The 20163-nt window shown below is 43.2% G+C and overlaps 1 protein-coding gene across 1 annotated transcript in view; it reads right to left on the reverse strand.

Moving 5' to 3' along the window:
• The window catches only part of LOC308064201 (uncharacterized protein), a 40539-nt gene continuing 20376 nt past the window's right edge, over positions 1–20163 (reverse strand). The window contains exon 2 of the mRNA XM_080388253.1: positions 1–20163. This exon is cut by the window's right edge and continues 18998 nt beyond it. The gene's annotated coding sequence lies outside the window, so the exon portion shown is untranslated.

The raw sequence follows: 20163 nt of genomic DNA on the forward strand, positions 1-20163 counted from the left end.
TTGTATCTTTTTTTTTTCTGTTGTGTATGTTTAAAGCATGCTTCTAGATTTGAAAACTAATGAAACGATTGCTCGTGAAATAAATACACAAATGGTTCTTGGTCAATAAAAGGGGCTATGTACAATTTCAGTGTAAAACCTTCCTTTTTCCTTCTCTGTGGAAGGAAGTTGGTTGTACACACATCATTGCATCTTACTCTGCTATTGGTGATGCACCTTTTGTACAGCAAAGTATATTGAAATCCATGGGGGGAAGCACCCCTGGGTTTTTTGCTAGCATTTTAGTTGTGTGAAACTTTTTTAGAGTGTCTGGAAAACTATAAAATACAATTGAGCTATTACTTTTTAATTTTTTTTGATGGAAGTGTAAGAAACTGCTGCTACCTATCTGTTTATACATAGTGTGTCTCATTAGGAACTGTAAAACTGAAGAAGCTTTTCTTCACCTTAGTCCTGCCAAATTGTGACTTTTGAGTGCTGATATGTGTAAATATGCGTGTAATCCAAATAAGTCTGAAAGTGTAACACCACAGGCATCTCCAGTGATTCGTTCTTCAGCAGTCAGTCAGTTATAAAATATAGTAATGCATAGTTGTGTTCCTTGTCTGTCTTTATGCAAAGATTTTTGCCTGAGGTGGTATTTGCATGGCAGGTGATGTTGGTAAGCTACATCCAAAGGAGGATTTTTGGAAACAAGTTCATTTCCTTTTTTTTTTTTCTTTTTTTCCTTTTCTGTATTCTGTTTTTTCTTTTAATTAATGGCACTGATCTTACCTGAACTTCTAAACTTGAATTTTTCCTGCACTTTAATTCAATCATGGTATTTTATTCCTTTTTTTTTTTCTACATTTGTGCAGTTCGGGTTCATTATTTGTATATAAACACACATGTTCAATAAAGTCTTTAGAATGGATTACTTTCAGGCACATTTGCTAATTATGTGACTATCATTTAGAATGTGTGTTTTCTTAGCAAAATATGTATATACAATATAGAATCTAATGAAAGGCACATATCCTGTGTCAGCATTCAGTTTATAAATTATTGCAACACTTTCAGATTTGTTACTAGATAATACAATGAAATCTGTTATATTTATACATACTGTTTAAGAATATACTTTTAGTTTTAAATAATTTTTATATGTACACTTCTACCTTTAATTTTAAAAAGACTTATGTTCAATTTTTAAGTCAAAGTACTTAAAGTATGTATATTATCCATAGAAGAAGTTGTTTTAAGCTTATGAATACATTCATATCTCATATCGAGATGATACAATTACTAAGCAATGAAAACAAATAGCCCATTTTGCTTTGCAGAAAATAATCATACTTATTTTTACCTCCCATTTTGAACATTCTTAAACAATTCCCAAAGTATCGAGAGGGAAGGTAGTGCATTCAGAAAACTAACCTAATGTAAAAGTTTACTCAGTACCGCAGTCTGTGGCTGACTGGTTTTCTATGATTTTATTTTTTATTTTTTGGGGGTATACACATGAAAGACTCTTTTCAGCTCTATTTCTCAGACTTATAAAATTCCCTAAAATTGAAGTGAGGTTTGACCGATAAGTATTTTCTTCGAGTAACACATTACTCTTGATTATGCATCAGCTTTTTACATGTAAATCAGGGTGGAGTGGCTTTTTTTGCATATTGAACTTGTGTTGGAGAACTTGCAGCCTGCGGCTGAGTGCCCTCTTGTTTCTCATCACAGTTGACGTACCCGAGTGGGCATTGCTGGCAGCTGAAGCTGGTGCAGGGGGAAGGAGTGCGGTGCCTTGCCTCCCGCCGAGTCGCGCAGTAACTTGTCGGTTGAACCTTTTCTCATTCTAGCCAATTTCCTGTATAATTTATGCAGATCTTTTTGGGTGGATGTCGACAGCTTTGCTACTACCACAAAATCTTTAAATACTTTGTAGACAGAAATTAATGGTGTTTGAGGGGAGGAAGTAAGAAAAAGGGGAAAAAAGATGTGTAGGGTAGGCAAATCAGCTAAACCGATTTTATTTCAGTTTTCATTCAAAAGCTAAGTTAAGCTGGGCCAATTTCTTCTTCTTATGCATGTTATAAAGATGTGTTGTATATCATCTACTTTATTACTGTTTAAGCCAGATGAGTGCACTGTGTTTCTTCTATACTTTATAAAGTTTAAGCTTAAAGATGTGGGCATTCATTTTTAAAAAGAAAAAAAAAAAAAAGAGGAAAAAGAGAAAAGAGGCAGAAACAGAACAATCAAATGAAAGTTGTCAATCAGTATTCCTTTTAGTTTTCCATGTAAAGCGCCTAGAAACGTGGAAGTCATACAGCTGTAGGTTACTTTGACACTTGTATTTCTTTATGTAGTACCTAAGTTACATATTACCAGGCAAATAATAACTAGAAGTTAAACTGTTTCAGTTGAAAACATGTAAGGAGTTGTATGTGGATTACCACTACCATTCAGGAATAGGTGATGCAAAGGGTGAGGGGTGGGAACATGTTTTAAATATTCCCTTTTAAAACAGAATTGTAAATAAGCAGTACTGTGTTATTTTAGACCTGAGCTCTGCTATCTGTAGTGGTTAGAACTAGGAAAACATGCTGCTTTCTAGTTATGCTACTGTTTCATTGTACCAGCACCATGGGGCGAAAAAAATAAAAAAACATCAGTAAATTTTCCTAACATTGCCCACTTGTGGGTGTGGGCAAGCATGCTTGATGTGTAGCAGTTCTCGTTTATGTATATCTTAGTGTGTACATGTGTGTTTTCTTTTTTCTTTTTGTTCATTGCAACTTATTCTTCAGTTAAGTCTTGCTGAGCCCCACTAGCTCTTCTGAGGGTGATTACTGGAATATGCATTTTAGATAGGGTTGCAAATTCATCTGTCTACAAATATAGTTTCATATGAACTGCAAACTGTACTGTTACAAACACAACTATGTTAGATTGCATAGAGTTATTTTACTTACATGTACTTGAACTGAACTATGTCATCATAAAAGTTAAAAAATTAAGTATGGAATATTTTTGTAAATAAAAATACCTGTGCAGCTGGTATTTTAAATTTAAAATGTATTATACATTAATGTTTCAAAAAAAAAGTTCATATATGTGTATATGAATGTGTCATTATGCTGAAGGGCTCTTGATTGGGCAAAATAAACTATTCAAATCTCTCCTGAAATGAGTGGAGCTTACTCCTTTTCTTCCTAACAGATTCTTTTTCTGCTAGCTGGAGCAGGCAGTGACTCCTTGCCAAAACAGGCTGTTTCATTTTATTTAAGTTTGTGAGATGTGCTTTATAACAAGCAGGACGGTGTGTGCTTGAGGCAGTAGCAGCCAGGCTGACAGCGAATAGCCCCGAAGGAGCACAAAAGGTGAAATGGTTCGTCTGTGGTAATGTTCCCAAGCAGGTCTAAAAAGATTCTGAAACACACACCTCAATGATGATGATGTGAAGTCCTGTTATCCTTTGAAGTTATCGGGAGAGTTATGATCACTCATTTTACAGACTTGATAAAGCAAAGTGTTTTCTGCAGCTGCATTTGACAGTGTTCATTAATTTAAGATTCTGGGTTGTATGGGGAGAAGAGATTAAGCTGATTATTTTTTTTTTCTTTGCTATACTTACGGCACAGTAAATGTAGTACTTTCTTTGGTTGAGACTCAGCTTTGCTACAGACAGATTTCTAGCTTGCAGTCTGTTAAATTCTGTCATCTGCTGTGGTGGGGAAAGAAACAACCCACCTTTGTAAACATGCTCTGAACGATGCAGAAATACTGAATCCAAAGAGGGACTGGGGCAGTAATTCTGCAAAGTGAAATTGCTGCACCTCCGTGAAATGTTTGGAATCTCATGTTGTCAAATAGTAAACTATTTCGGTGCTGGTTGTTTTAGTATGTGGCTGATGTGGTGAGGATACAGTTTCTTCTGTGGGAAAAATCTGCTGGTTCCAGACCGCCCCTGCCCTTCCTGGGTTTTGGTTGGGTGTTTTTTTTCCCCTCTGATATCTGATAGTTACATATGCTGCACTTTAAGCTCTGCAGCACATGGAGTTTTAAATCAAGTGATGCATTGGAATAAATTGTTTTACCTTGAACTTAATTGGACTGAAGTTATGTGGAGCTGTAGCTCTGCCTCCAGCTGCTCGCTAGCTCTGCTAATCTCTGCCATCACCAGTAACACAGCAAGAATGGCTCCCTCCTTACTGGGACTGCGGGGCTCAAGGGACTGACAAGAGGGAGGGGATTGTCAGACAGGCTGCAAAGTGAAGCACTTTGATTTAGTGAAAGCAAGGCTTTGATGAGACCTACATAAAACTTGGTCCCTTTGTACATTGTGTGTTACAACAGTTCCAATGCCAACGAACTGTAAATTAAATGCACCCAAAACCTACAAACGTGTGGTGGCATGACCATGAGTATTAAACTCTGCCACCCTCCAAAAGTTTTCCATATCTGAATTCTTTATTGAGAATGGTCCCTGGCCAATTCTGCCTGGGAGGAGGCTGGGAAGCCCGGTAAGGATATGGCAGTGGGCAACCAAGGCCCAGTACAGAGGGACTGTAAACTGGGAAGTGCCGAGGACTGAGTACAGATGCAGGCACCAGGCTTGTGTCCCAGCTTTTGGAGACAGGCCTTTTCATCTAGGCTGGGTTATGGAACCAACTCCTCCTGGATGCCCACTGGCCTGTGGGTGCTCAGTGGCATCCTAGCCCTGATCTCCCCTGCTCCCTTCTCCCACCGTCGTGTGCCTGGGCTACTCGCTCGCCATGTGTCGGTCAAGCAAGAGGCACTGGCTTTCTTCTCTTCCTTAGGAGAAAAGGTAGCAGCCTTGCTGGAGGCATCCTAGTCTGGCCTTAGGGAATAGGATGTTTTCCACCACAGTCCTGCACTGAGATAAGCCCACAAGAGCAGAATGTCAGCAAATGCCAGTTTCTCACCTTCTAGGTTTGCTACTGATTTTTCTCAATGTGTAATTAATTCTCCCTTAGTAAGGGCTTGGGGGCTTGCATATGTAACTCGTTATAGCATCAGAGTTCTGCCCAGTTGCTGCAGCAAATGATTTTCTATGTTTTTTTTCAGCCACGGGAGACAGCCTGGGCTGAGGCCTGTGCACAGGCTGCTCAGAAGGGAGGCAGCTGTGCCCCATGGCTGGCTGAGACCTGGGCAGCGCTTCTTTAGCCTCAAACACTCATTTGGAGCTGTTTGACTCCAAAACTACTTAGAAGGGGTGATGGAGGACCGAAGCAAAGCCACAGTCAAGAGGAAAATGTGAAGACTGATGTTATGTTTTGGAGCAGATAACAGTATTTCTGCATCTTGATGTAGTCAGGGTGTGAGCAGGGCTTCAGAGAATGTTATCGTTCGAAGGGGTTTGCAATCAAAATGTCAGACCATGCTTATGTTTTTATAAGTTTACCAACTTCTCTCTATATAAAATTTATCATTATGTCTGCTTAATTATAGCTGCAATTTCTGTGGCACAGTCTGGTACTCCTGGGAAGAATAATGTGGAATGCAGTCTCCTGTGTGGGAGTAAACAGAAAACAATTTCAAGCTGATATCCCCTAATTCTCTTGTGCACGGGCAAGTCTCTTAGCACTACCTCAGTGAGTAGCTTTTATTTGTCAGTGTTACCTACTGACTATGGTGCTTTTTCTTCCAGAATCTTGAAGCATAGTGGGCTGGGTCCTTATGAGGCTTCTCTTTATTTCAGTTACGGTCTTTAGACTGGGTATGGATGTGCCTGTCATTCAAGATGTGTATCACAACCTAATACTAATTTCTATGAGGAAGGACTGTTTCTTTAAGATCTATGTCCTATGAAAGGGTTAGATAAAATTCATTAAAAAAAGGACAAATCAAGGTAATTGTGTTAAGTTTTCTCTTTAATATGCTCAAACTCAGAGTCAGTTCTAGCTTTGAGCTTAGGAGGGCCCTGCTTCCCATTTTGTCTTTAAGCACGGCAGTTTCAGGTTGGGTTTTAGAGTTTGCAGTGTCTCTTGAAAGAAATTTGTAAAGTACCTGGGAAGATACAAATCAATTCTTTTATTCTACTGTTTCAGTTAAACTGGAACAGAAAACTTTCTAATTTTTTACACATTTTTGAACAAAATTTGCTGCCAGAGCAGGATCCATGGAAGCAGCATTGAGCTCTAGAGCTTTCCTTTCATTGTAAAAAGGCCAGTAGTTGGTTTAACTCTCAATGTCTTAATATGCAACTGCTTGTTCTTAGGTTTCTTCTGGAAGCGGCTGCTTTTTCTCCAGTAGTCCAGTCATGCTGCGTGCACCAATTTCGGCAAGTAGCTTATGGACTGTAGGCACCAATGGCAACTTTCTCTTCCTGTAGGTAAAGGGGAGCTGAAAAATACCTAAACATTCATGACTAGGAGGCTCTGATACCAGTATCGCAACTACTTGAATGTGTTTAGTAGATGATGCCCTTAAAGGACAACCAAAAATCTCCCCCTGTGCACTCTGCACAGTGCAATGCCCTGGGACTCCTACCCTGTCAGAGCCGGGGAGTGCTGCAGCCAAGGCCTTTTGCTATCCCATCATATTTCAATACTGGGAGTGTGAACATCTGTCAGCCTGAAGTGGATGCATAGTTTACTGAGGTCTTTAATGCAGAGCTTCAAGCAAGGAATAGATATGGTCTTCCAAAATATAAAATGACAGGGATTGGCCATGTACCGCATCCTGGAAAGGCAATTTCAAGCCTGAAAACCCTGCTCCTTGTGATTTAACCTGGAGAAAAAGCAAAGCTGATGTGAATAATAGCTGTTTGCCATGGTCCTCCATTGGACTGATGGCAAGTAATAACCTAAAATTTCTCCTGTAGCTGTTGAAAGGAATTTCTTTACATTTGCATTATAAACTATAATGTTGTGGTTTGTTCTCTGTCAGTGTGAGCTCTGTGTGTTGCTGTGTCACTGAGGGGGCTCCCCATGGTCTACTACCTTATTATTACAGGCAGTGTAAAAATGTTGGAAAAAATGTTTATCTGAGTCTGGCCCTGTAGACTTCAGCCTGGCAGAAGAATGACTGTTGTGGTCAGAGAGGCAAGGGGGCAGAAACAAGGAGACAAGGTTTGGCTGAGCTGGTCAGCACAACACTGGTTCTCTTCTTGGCATCTTTTTGCAGCTATTGTGGCAAAGAAAAGCTTTTGAGAATGCACGTAAAATGAGAAAAAGTTGCTATTTGGGCATTTACAGGTAGCTGCTCCCTGACATAAACACCACCATGGAAAAAGCGAATCTAACCAGGATTGATGGTGTTTAGCGTAGTTCACCGATCATGAGAGATCTGGCATCCCACTAAAGGAGCAATGGTAACTCTGGAGGGGACAGGGTGCTGAGAAGGCAATAAACATGGAGACAAACTGCTTGCATTTGCTGCTGTCGAGAAGGGAGAAGCAAAGGGAAGGCAGCACGGGGAGGCAACGACACGACGCGGCAGGCTTCCAAATGATCTCTGCAGCTGTGTTGTGCGAGATGGCGTTTGTCAGAACCAGAGGAAAGGATCTAAATGAGCGCTGACGTGAAGCTTTGTCATGTGGACATAGGCGACAGGCTTTATTTTAGAACTGATATGTAAAAAAGGGCTGGTGAGGCAGCAGGCAGCCCCCGTCATCAGGGCCTGAGGGGACACCTGCGTGGCCAAACAGAGCACCCATGTCATCTCAGCGTGGTGGGTTGACCCTGGCTGAACACTGCGTCCCCACCAAAGCTGCTCTATCACCGAACTCCTCAACCAGACAGGGGAGAGAAAATCTAACAAAAAGCTTGTGGGTCAAGACAAGGATAGGGAGATCACTCAGCAGTTACTGTCACGGGCAAAACAGACTCAGCTTGGGGAAAATTAATTTATTACCATTCAAATCAGAAAAAAAACATCTTACCCCCACCCCTCCCTTCTTCTTGGGCTTAACTTAATGCCCAATTTCTCTACCTCCTCCCCTTGAGCAGTGCAGAGGGACAGGGAATGGGGCTGTGGTCAGTTCATCACACATTGTCTGTGCTGCTCCCTCCTCCTCCCTCTGACCCTGCTGCAGTGTGGGGTCCATCCCACGGGTGACAGTTCTCCTTGAACTTCTCCAGCGTGAGTCCTCCCCAGGGGCTGTAGTTCTTTACATACTGCTCCAGCGTGGGTCCCTCCCATGGGTGCAGCCCTTCAGCAGCAGACTGCTCCAGTGTGGGTCCCCTGGGGTCACAAGCCCAGCCAGCAACCCTGCCCCAGCCTGGGCTTGTCTCTCCACAGCACCACAGGTTCTGCCAGGAGCCGGCTCCAGCGCGGGCTGCCCACGGGTCACAGCCTCCTGCGGGCATCCCCCTGCTCTGGCGTGGGGTCCCCACGGGCTGCGGGGGGGATCTGCTCCACCATTAACCTCTGTGGGCTACAGGTGGGTATCTGTTCCTCCACAGGCTGAGGGGCACAGCCTGCCTCACCATGGTCTTCACCACAGGCTGCAGCGGAATCTCTGCTCTGGTGCCTGGAGCACCTCCTGCTCCTCCTTCACTGACCTGGGTGCCTGCAGGGCTGTTGCTCTCATGTTTTCTCACTCCTCTTTTCCACTACAGGGGTGTTTTTCTGTGCAGATTTTTTTTTACTCCCTTCTTAAATATTTTGTCACAGAGGCACTACCACTGTTGCTGATGGGCTCAGCCTTGGCCAGCAGTGGATCCATTTTGGAGCCAGCTGGCATTGGCTCTGTTGGATGCTGAGGAAGCTTCTGGCACCTTCTCACAAAAGGCACCCCTTGTAGTCCCCCGCTACCAAAACCTTGCCATACAAACCCACTACACTCAAGTGTCACTTCACATACAGTCACCACCAGACCTGGGCCACGTGTTTCCAGACGGTCCCACCTGGAGCAGTACTGTGGCTTGTGGCAGCCCAGGAGTGATGGACCTCAGATTTGTCTGTCAGCCAGGGCGAGGAGACCACTGACCCCAGGGCTCTTCTGCTGGCAGCAAGGAGACTGAGAAGGAGAGTCTGACATTGCTGCTTCCTTCCCAGCATCCAGACCAGGATCTCTGTCCTCCTCAAAGTGCTACGAGTGGGCTTTTGCTCTTCACAGTTGGTAGGAGGTGTCTCAGGACCCCATGTGTGGGCTTGCTGCCTGCTCTGATGCTGACACCAGGGCTATGACCCCTGAGGTTTTCCAAGGTGGATCTGGTATAAACATAAAAAGACAAATTTGGGGGGGGGATTCTGTAGCCAGGAAGGTGAAAATTAATCAATCTTTGATTTTATAGATCTTTTTCTTTCAGAGGAAAAAAATCCCCAAACCAAATAAACCCAACTGCTCTGGGCCAAATTAACTGGCAATGCTGCTTAATGTAACTGAAGGCACAACGGGTGCAGCTTCCATCAGTGCACTGATGTGTGGCCCCATCTGTCCATAGGGCATTACAGATGCAAGCACCCTCTCGTGTGAAGAAATTATTAGTTGCTGAGTGCCCTTCGAACAGTTTCTGGCTTCATGGTTGCTGTTCTGCAGGTCTGCTTTACCTTGGGCTCTTCCTCCCTGAGGGCATTGCATGTGACACAGGAGCAGATTTTTTTCATTTATTCCCAGAGCTTCCAGTGAAGTGTCACATCTTGGCTGAAGTCTCATGAGACAGGGCTTCGTGGGCATGCCAAATTCCTGAGCTTCACTGCCGGGTCACTGTGACTGGTATCTGCTGCAAACTCACAGGCTCAGCAATGAACGTGCCCTGTAAGTAACAAGCCCCATGGCTCTTGGGCACCAGATGGATGTTCTTGGGAGGAGTACTAGTAATACTGCAAATTAATAAGTAAAGAGCCATCCCCTTCTCATTGTTACCCATCCCACTCTGGAGTGAAATAAAAACCCCTCCTGCTTCATAGTTTTAATTAAAAGCTGTGCTGGTACATCATTAGGGCTTTTAGGGATGACTGAAACTGCAGGCTCCTCTTCCCCTCCACTGGCAGATTTATTGTGTAGGCAACTGGGAGTTGTAAGTCTTCCCAACAGCATCATCCTTTAGTCCTTTGCACACCTGAGTAATACACTAACTAGTATATGCTGTAGTAAAACTTGCCATAAAAAGTTCCCATATAACTAAAATATGGGTCTCTAGAAACTTTTGCTTTGACAGGGTCACTTAAAAGATTCACACACTCAGGTGGTGCTTGTGTTGGTTTTGGGTTTTTTTGCGGGGGCGGAAGTTCTTTTGTTTAAAAAAACTCCTCCTACCTGTGTGTAAGCTATAGGAAAAGCTTTTGCAAAACCTGTTCTCCAGTTTTTAGCGGAGGGTTTTCCTTGCTCACCGTGCCAGGCAACTAAATGTCACTGGGCCACAGGAGCAGAGGCAGGGCAGACATACCTGGGGGAAGAGGAAAGCTCCGCCAAGACTTTGTCTCTCCACGAACACCCGTCGGGTGTGAGAAGAGCATGGTGCGTACACCGGGAGGAGGAGGGATGGGAGGCTGCAGTGTGGGATGGGACAGTCTTGCATGGCTGGCGCTGGCCAGCCCTGGCTCCATGCCCCGCTCCCTGGTACAGGAGGACATCTCGGCGGGGCAGGGGCAGGCACGGCTGCAAGGCGCTGGGGTGCGCAGGAAGGGAATAGCTGGAGGGACCTGGGCTTGGCAGTGGTGGCATTTTGAGCACAGGAGAGGGCCAAGCAGGGCCCCGGCTGGCCCTGCAGAAGCCCAGGCAGTGTGCAGCTGTGTTTTGGACAGGTGAGGGACCGGGAGAAGAAAAGGAGCCTTTGGATTGCCAACACAGTGGTGGGCAGCTGGCGAGTTCAGAGGTGGAGGAGGTGGCCAAGGACAGCAGGAGGAGAAAGGTCTGTGTGAGGGGAGTCGCTGCTCTGACTGCACAGCAGAACCAGGTTTTGCTTTGCCGTGACCCAGTGTCCTATTTTACAAATGTTAAGCATCACTGGAGACCTGCGAGAAGCAGTTTGGCTCCCAAGGACAGGAGCAGCAGCACCAGGATGTGGGTCACCTAAAACCTGACCAAATCAAACACCTGGGGATGCTGCACCCTGTATAATCCTACTCACCTCTAACTTGTGTTTGCTAGGAAATTCTTGCTTCTCAGAGGATGCTTTACACAAGTCTGTGATTACTGCCCATTGTGGGGGGCTGAGTGTCAGAGCAAGGGGGAAAATTTGCCTCAAAATACATAATGAAGGCAACAGTGTGGATCTTACCTAGGTCTGACTGTAATGAAGTGAGCTTTGGGTCATTTAGCAATTATTATGGTTGATCAATAATAAGCACTTCATGAATTAATGTACCCCACTCCTGTGCAAGGTGAAGGTTTTACAGATAGTGACCTTTGCCACACTGCGACAGCTCTGAAACAACTGTCCCAGTCTTTTCTAGCGCTGAAAAAATCAGCTTTTGTCAAAAGCACAATGAGACATGAGGCTTCTGGTCTGGGTTCAGATACAACCACCCTGTGGTTTCTCAGGAGTTTTTAAAAATAAAACCAAAATGCCTTTACTTAGCGTAGGCTGCTATTATAAAATGACATTGTGCGTAGATTACAGATTTTGCTGGAGTTGAACAGTCGATCTTTTCCATATGAGCGCATGCTTTTGGCTGGGAAAACTATTATCTGAATATAATGGCTTGCTTTTCAAGCCAAAAACTAAGTATGGAAGGCACATCCAACTGAAATGAGAAATGCTGTGTTATATCAGTTTTTGTAAAACTGCTCTTATTTCTGATGGAGGTTTTGCTGAAGACAGTGGTTTTGCAGCAGAGATGTAATCTTTCTTAAATAGACTATAAATAATAGCTAAAAACTGAATTGGAAGCAGAATAAATAGAGACAATTAATTCAACTGAAAAAGGCTAATTTTCATTCTGATTACCCATGCTAGCACACAATCATCACTTAATGCCATTACAAGACTGTAGGATGAGGAACAAATAAAATTCAATTGATAAAATAAATGGTACAATATGCCTGCTGTTGGTTTCAATCTGTCAGTAATTATTCTCTGCTGTGTTACACAAGGATGTTCCCTTCCAGTTTGAACACAGTTTCAAAACTGATTAGAAATTTATGTAGACATATATGTAGACAACGTGGGTGATGCTCGGTCCTCAGTTCTTCAGTGTTGTGTGTGTCTTTCTGCCTCCCCTTTCCAAGCACATACTTGGAAACTCTTTTTGGGTGGTGAGTACACTCATGCCCTGCCTCTATAATCTAAAGTATTTTACTGAGGTTATTCCTTAAACCTTAAAATTCCTTAAATTCCTTAAAAACCAAGACAAATCTTGCTGCTTCCCCTCATCCAACTAATTTCCCAAGCTAGCCCACAGTCAATTAACTTTTTGTCATCCTACTGTGCTGGACACACTTCATTCCTACCACCAGATGCCAACCAAAGTTTCTTGTAAGTGGCAGCTGTCATCCAAAAACAGATCCGGAGGAAAGTCCATGCTGCTCTCTGTTGGGAGGACTCAGAGGTACGTGCAGCATTTGATACCTGTGTTGTTTTCACACTGCAATACATATTTCCCCTGGTAACATACTGCAAGAAAGCCTTTTGAACAAAATTCCTCAATTTCATCGGTGCGGTCTTCATTTTCTGTTTAAAAGCTTCGCCATCTAAAAGCTTTATTTCAATGTAATACTGACCTTCCCCACCCTCACTCATTATGCCCAGAGCGGACCAAAAACTGCTCACACCTCAGCATTTCTGCCATGGGGTGAGGGGGTGTGATAGTACAAGTACGTCTGCTTTTCTTGTTCTAGCTGCTGATGGCCAGAGAAAGAATCAGAATTTGGAGGGGATTGCTTTTAGCATGATGTGGAATTTGAGTGAAATTGTAAATTGAAGTTTAAGTGCAAAAACAATTTGCTTAGTATAGGCAACTAGACTACGTGAGCACATAAAACTTGTTATCCCTGAAAAAATAGGCTAGAGACCCAGTCTGAAACCCTTAGTACCTTTGGATCAAACAGTATCAAGAAATCAATTCAAGAAATCATATAAACAAGAGTACCTTAACAAATATAGTTTAAAATACTAATTTCTAACTGGTGCAGCAACGTACTACTAAAAAAAATCTGTTAGCTGGCTGAAAACTTTTCCAAGCCATATCTCTCAGCTTATCTCTCATCTTTATAGACTCTGGGAAGGCATGTTAGTCTCTAAACGATGAATACAATTTGATTTGTTTACTCAAAGAGCTTCCTGAAATCACAACACAGCACTACTATATGTTATTAAAAGATAAAAAATGTATTACTGTCGGGTGAAGGGTCAATGTCAAATCCTTATTATATCTGGCAAATTCAGATTTAAAGCTGAAGCAGTCTTGAAGATGCTCAATTGAAAGCATCATATTCAGCAAAAATATCTCATGATACCACGTTGTTTCCTATGTCTGGGTCCATCTAGTGTTGTCAGGAGAGAAATATCACCCTAACATGCAGCTGCCCATCAATTTACCTCTCTGGATACTTGGCAATAAATTACAAGTTGTACTACAAAAAAGAAATGTAGAGAAAGACCATCTTTACAGTGCGTGTGACCAGGCAGGGGGAGAGGAGAGCCAGGCTGCTCTAAAAGGGCTTGCAGGAGCCTTTGTCTTTCTGGCTGTGAGACGTGGCTCTGCACTGAAAAGAGACTTTTAAAATGTCATTGGTATGTACTGTATCTCAAGGGGAAGAGGCAATAAAAGTAATTTCTGTCAAACAACTAAGCAGATGTGACTGGATATTGTAAGGAGCTATTCAGCTGGAAATCAGAAGTCATTTTTACATAACTGTTTCCAGAAGAAACACTCTAAGTTTTTACTGAGGGCCTCAATCAAGGCTTGTGTACTTATCTCTTCATTCAGTTTTACACAGATACCATCTTCATAAGGGTTACTGTAACATATTTTGAGGAAACTAATTATAACCTGCGTAATTATTCTTGCCCTGGGAAATTATTAAAAAATATGAAAAGTCGGCTTGAAGTACTCATAGTCACAGCACTGTGATTAAGGTGAAATAGCACAACGGCAATTTTTTATTCAAAAACTAAACCAAAATGTCTGTTGAATTGGTGGGGGGAAGCAGAGCAGTGTGTTAGGACCACAAGGCAATCTGTTCTTTCAGCTAAATTGTAGAAATCCATCATGTTGCAATGAGGTTCTCAGAGGCAATTTAGGTAACTTTGTTTGATATACATCTCAAAACAGTAATGGTAACAATAAACCACAGAGAAAACAATTTACCCTGTTTCTGACAATTATTCTTTCAATATTGCAGTGACCCCATTAACCAGCCATGTGCATTAGCAAAATCCAGCATTTCAGCTAAGAATAAGGAGAAGAATAACAATGTTTAAATGGGTTCATTCTAAATCTAATAGCCAGTTGAAAAACCTATAAAGTTTTTATTAAGCGTATAGATTCACCTAAATAGACAATGTTTTTACTTATTTTTCCACTACAGAAAAAGACAAGATCCTTAAATCCATGGCCTTTTCCACAAAGGGTTTGAATTTCTGTTACAAATTTTAGCTACTGGAAACTGCTTTTGTATTGATATTTTTCTGTCAGCAGAGGACCAAATATTTAAAATGCCCAATTTATTGTTGCTTGCATGCAAACAGTTTCTCTCTTCCAGAATGAACAAGTGCAAATAATTACTTATACATTCCTGACAAAAGAGACACATGAATTTTTCCTCCCACGTAGCGAGGCCATCGACCCATCAGGTATGTCTCTTGCAATTGTTCTAAAGAAAAAAGGAAAAAAAAAAAGTCTTTCAATGCCTTGATATGATCGTGTGTAACATCAGTGGCTTATGATAAACCCTATTCTCAAATGGTTTTGCTGAGACAGTTCTGCTGACTTTCCGTATGAGCAATACCCATTGACATATTTCTGCCACAAGCAGCTACTGAGGGCGTTAACAAATCACATTTTTTCCCCTGGGACAGCCAAAGCCCGGTGGAGTCAGTGTTATGCCTCATCCTTGCTTCGGTCTACTCGGGCATTTTACTTGGGTTGCAGCTCCCATTTGCTAACACAGTATCCCTGGAACAGACCATTCTCAGAGTGTGCCTATGCAACCCCAACCTCATTTCCATAGTTTTGTGCATTATGGCAGAGCTGCTTGGCTGGTAGAAGACATACAGAGTATAGATTCATTGATGCCAGCCACAAAGTAGCAACTTGTTAGTTTCAATTCTCTTGGTACATAAAATAAAAAAAATAAAAAAAAAAATTAGATGTTTCTTTTCAAGTGCAAATGTGATAGAGGGTGAATATTTCAAATTCTTCAAATTCTGTGACAAAACATTACAAATAAAATGAGAACACTGTGCCAGTCAATCTAAGTGTGGTCTATGTAACATTTAGCCACGGGTAAATCATTCTGGAGTTGCCTGTTAGCAACCCCTATGTACACCAGTAAAACAACAGTCACTGCTAATGAAAACACAAGGCAGCACCAGCTCAGGGTCTGGCTGGGCTTACACTGTAGCCCCATGTCATAAAGCTGTTAGGATCAGATCCTCAAAGATATTTGGCTGCTTGATGCTCTTTGAAATTAGTGGAAATCAGGTTATGCTTACCTGTAAAGCTTTATTTCTTTCCCAAAGTAAACTGAGCATTGCTTTTGGGTGCCTATCCACATGCTTGGGTACCTACATATCACTAAGACTCCTGCCTGTGGAGCTAGGATTTCACGACAGGTAAATGGTATGGCGGTAAACACCTGAACAATATCCCTGACACACCAACAACCAGAAGCAGTCCTCCCATGCTAGAGATGTCCTGTTTTATTTGATTGCTTGTGGTCATTCATAATCCCATGGCAGTTTTTATAAAAGACCTCAAACCGCAATTTAATTGCAAGCTTAAACCGCAGCGCCAACACAACTGCTATTTGAAATGGTAGATGCGGTCCCACTGGGATCCAGGCAGCGATGGAGCCAGCTTTGTGGGATGACATGGGATAGTTTGGTCAGGCTGAGGTGCAGGGGGAAGGAGAGCAGGACAAGAGGGCTGGATCCCACACAGGTGGGTATGGCAAGGCCACTGCCACCTTGGCCCTGCTCCTCCTCCACCAGCCAAAGACAACACAGCCTACGTCACATGCGACTGGTTTTCCTCCCTTCTGAGGGTATAACTTGTGGTACAATTGCTGCTATTATAAGCAAAGAAAAAAAAATTGAAAACTGCAATAAATTAATCAAAGGCCATTGCTGAAAAGCAAAAACAGAATCAGGAACTTTTTTTCAGAGACAGATTCCAGCAATACCACTGTGTACCATCCATTTCTTTTCTTTCTTTGTATGTGAGGCATTACATTAAGTCTTCATGTCAAGCAAAGTGATTGTTTGTGACCCTGGGAAAACGACCGTACAGAAATTTTGTTTTGATTTGTGCTTTCTCTGCATTTCAGAGTAAGACCTCTATGGCATGGTAGCATAAATGCTGTACTCTGTGCTGGAGCGTACACCCCTGGTAGGACCAACCCTGGAAGATACATTTTTCCTCAGGGTAAGTAGAGTTCGTCAACCCATGGTGGTGTGTAGGCTCTCATACAGCTGCTTTGCACTTAGTATTTATAAGCAACAACCTCAGAGTTGATTGTGTTGGTTCTATGAGGAGAAGGGTTTTTTTCACAGAATCACAGCACAGTCAGGGTTGGAAGGCACCTCTGGAGATCATTTAGTCCAACCCCCTGCTAAAGCAGGTTCTCCTACAGCAGGTTGCACAGGATCACGTCCAGGCAGGTTTTGTCTCCCGAGAAGGAGACTCCACAGCCTCTCTGGGCAGCCTGTGCCAGTGATCTCTCACCCTCAAAGCAGAGAACTTTTCGCTCAGATTCAGGAGGAATGTTTCACTGAAGAGAGCCTGGCCCATTCCCTTGACACCTGTCCTTCAGAGATCTGTACGCATCGATAAGATCCCTCTCAGCCTTCTCTTCTCCAGGCTGAACAGGCCCAGCTCTCTCAGCCTTTCCTCACAAGGGAGATGCTCCAGCCCCCTCACCACCTCTGGACCCTCTGCTGGACCCTCTCCAGTAGCTCCCTGTCTCTCTTGAAGTGGGCAGCCCAGCACCGGACACAGCACTCCAGATGGGGCCTCCCCGGGGCAGAGCAGAGGGGGAGGATCACCTCCCTCGGCCTGCTGGCCATGCTGCTCCTCACGCCCCCCAGGATCCCACTGGCCTTGGCCACCAGGGCACAGTGCTGGCTCGTGGGCAACTTGCTGTCCACCAGGGCTCCCAGGTCCTTCTGCACAGAGCTGCCCTCCAGCAGGTCAGCCCCAGCCTGTACTGGTGCAGGGGGCTGTTCCTCCCCAGCTGCAGGACCCCACACTCGCCCCTGTTGAACTGCATCAGGCTCCTCTCTGCCCCGCTCTCCAGCCTGCCCAGGTCTCGCTGAAGGGCCGCGCAGCCTCTGCTGTATCAGCCGCTCCTGCCGGTTTTGTCTCACCAGCAGCCTTGCAGATGATACAAAACTTCCTTTGAGTTGTCTTCAAAGTATCATTATGATCATACTATCTCCTAACAGTTTCCGTCTGACAAGTTACTTCAGATTTCTGCAAAACAGAGACAGGCAGTCTGAATCCAATTCACTTCACTCACAACCCTTCTTGTCACATCACTCACATCAGCAAAGTGTCTTTTGTGTCAGGCTGAAGGATTTGCAGTCCTTCTTACCGATCTGTGTTGCCATGACCTGGCTGCCATGCCCAAGCTTGTGTACTATTTATTTTCCTTACAATTACTCATTCAGCTATTAGGTGTGTACACCTGTAGTTTGGACCTTCACAAATAGAATTAAAAGTTACTAATATTTAACAAAGTTTGCACCAAATTAAAAGCTAAGGAAGGAAAAAAATATGTTGATAGAGAAGCTGTGCCTGCTGTTCATTTTCCATTAAACTCCCCCCAAGATCTGTTAATCCAGGATAAGAGCTTGGAGGTTTCCTTGTTGCCATTTCCTTTTTCTCTGCTTTTAAACATTTCTAGGAAATTTAGTAAAGGCTGGCATAATGGCAGGTGGAAAGTTAATCCACTTCAGGCCATAGAGATCCGTGGGCAAATGGGTCAGCATGACATTCTGAAGGAAATCCTTTGAGGGAAAACAAATGTTTGGCTTAAAACATATTTTTTTTTCCTTTCAAATCTAGAACAAAAATACAGACAGCTATGATGGACAGTTGAACTCTAGATGTTAAATTATGCTGATCATTTATTTTTTATGCATATAAGATTTATATATTTTTATGCTAAACCAAAACATAGCAAACAGGTCAGAACAGATTGCATTCCTCTTCTGGATAATGAAAATTTAAACCACTGAAGACAAACTATCTTCACTTTGTAGGCATGTTGTAGGAGAAATTCTGGTTACAAGGCAGACCTTTGCTCCTTGTCCCTGTTCCACACACCAGGATTTCTGCCCGTGCCTATCCCCACCACTGCCGCCCCAGCCTGCCCCAGTGCCCTGGGCTGGCTGGCTGGGGATTGCAGGCCCCCACCAGAGCAGTGGTTTGTCCTCATCATAATCATCCTGCTGGTTCTTCTGCCCTGCAGCTCATCTCACCAGCTACGCCTGCAGCACCTCAGCATTTCAGTCATGCCCTCATCTCTCCTGCCTTCATGCCAGGAGGACCCTAGGAGGTCCAGGTATGGTCCTATTAACCTTGCTTTGCTGTTTATCTCCAAATCTCCACTGTCTGTATACTTGCTAGGCTCTGCCCTTTCCTCTAGGGCAGTCTGCTCCCTCTCTAGTTTCCTACCCCGTCAGTCTTTTATAGTTTCTGCCAACCTGACTTCCTTCAGATCCTGCCATATTCAGGTTTTGTCTCCAGTTCAATAGTCTGGTGTTGGCTTCCCAGCCCCAGCTAACCCTCCTTCAACCCAAAAGGGTTGAACCAATAATTTTCTGCCTGAAAATAAAAAAAACCTTGATAAGCATTTGCTGAATTGAATAGACAAGGTTTAGCAAATTATTTTACATTCACTGATTCCCTCAGCATTCCTCACAATCGAAAACCAAAAGGAGTGACTGAGGCTCACTCTGGAGACCAGGATCCCTCCTTTCACCAGAAAGCCTGCTGCCAGGTGTAAAATGCTCTGTCCCCTCCTCCACCCCACAGCTTTGCACAGCCCTAGTAATGGGCCTAAGCTGGCCCCCATGGGAAAATCTGCTTTTTGTCCACTTTAATAATTGCTCCATACAGCCATGTCCTTTCAGTCATCAAGCCGTAAAATTGCTTTTGTTATTTATGTTATAAAAGCACCTTGAGTGCAGCCTCAGCAGAGCTTTCTGTGCTAGGTAGTCGGCTTTTTCTCCTTTTTGCCTTTGTCTCGCAATTTATTGATTGAGGTCCTTATACAGATGATTAACGTCCGAGCACCTCCCAGAACTACTGTGTGGAAAAGTTGCATTTACCTCTTTCTGCAGACATGAGGTCAAAGGAGTGGCTTGTGTATTTACCTCTGAATACAGCAAATGTCTTGGTCATCTCAGTACCATTTTGTAGTGAGCCACAAACCTCATACCCCTGAACCAACTGACAAGAAAGCAAAAAGAAACACGGGCACTCCCTCAGTGCCACTGCTGCAGAGGTGAGCACTCGTTGTTCTGATCCGATTACAAATCCCAATTCCATAACCTGTTGGACTATATAAATACAAATTACAATTTGTTCATGAAACAAGATGAATCAAACCTTTACTTTGATTTGTTGTTACATACAGAATTGCTAAAGACAGCAGGGCTGGGGTGATGCCATTTTGACAAACTGTACTGCCTAGCACGTGTCCTTTGGTCAGCAATGCTTTGCTGGAGGCAAACAATTTACATTCATATTTCAAGCTTTCTGTTTAAAATGGCATTTATCACACAGAAGTCTGAATTCAGTAGGAAAACTGCTGCTGCTTTTCCAGATGTCAGTCAGAAGAGTATCGCTCTCCTTTCTACCGAACACTCCCATGAGACTCTTTCGAAGCCTGCAGATTATCTGAAGAATTTTGCTGGACAAGTAATGCAGTAATGACATTTCATTCCACACCACATTCTTAGCAAATACCATAAAGTGATACCTTAATTAGGATTAGGCATTTTAGAGTTTCTATCACAAATGATAAGTCTTTTCAGAAAGAAAAGAATATAAAACATTTACTTTCTGCTACTGAATTTCACCCTCCTGAGGGCAGGATAT

The sequence above is a fragment of the Falco punctatus genome (genome assembly GCF_963210335.1).
Source record: "Falco punctatus genome assembly, chromosome: 5".
NCBI lineage: Eukaryota > Metazoa > Chordata > Aves > Falconiformes > Falconidae > Falco > Falco punctatus.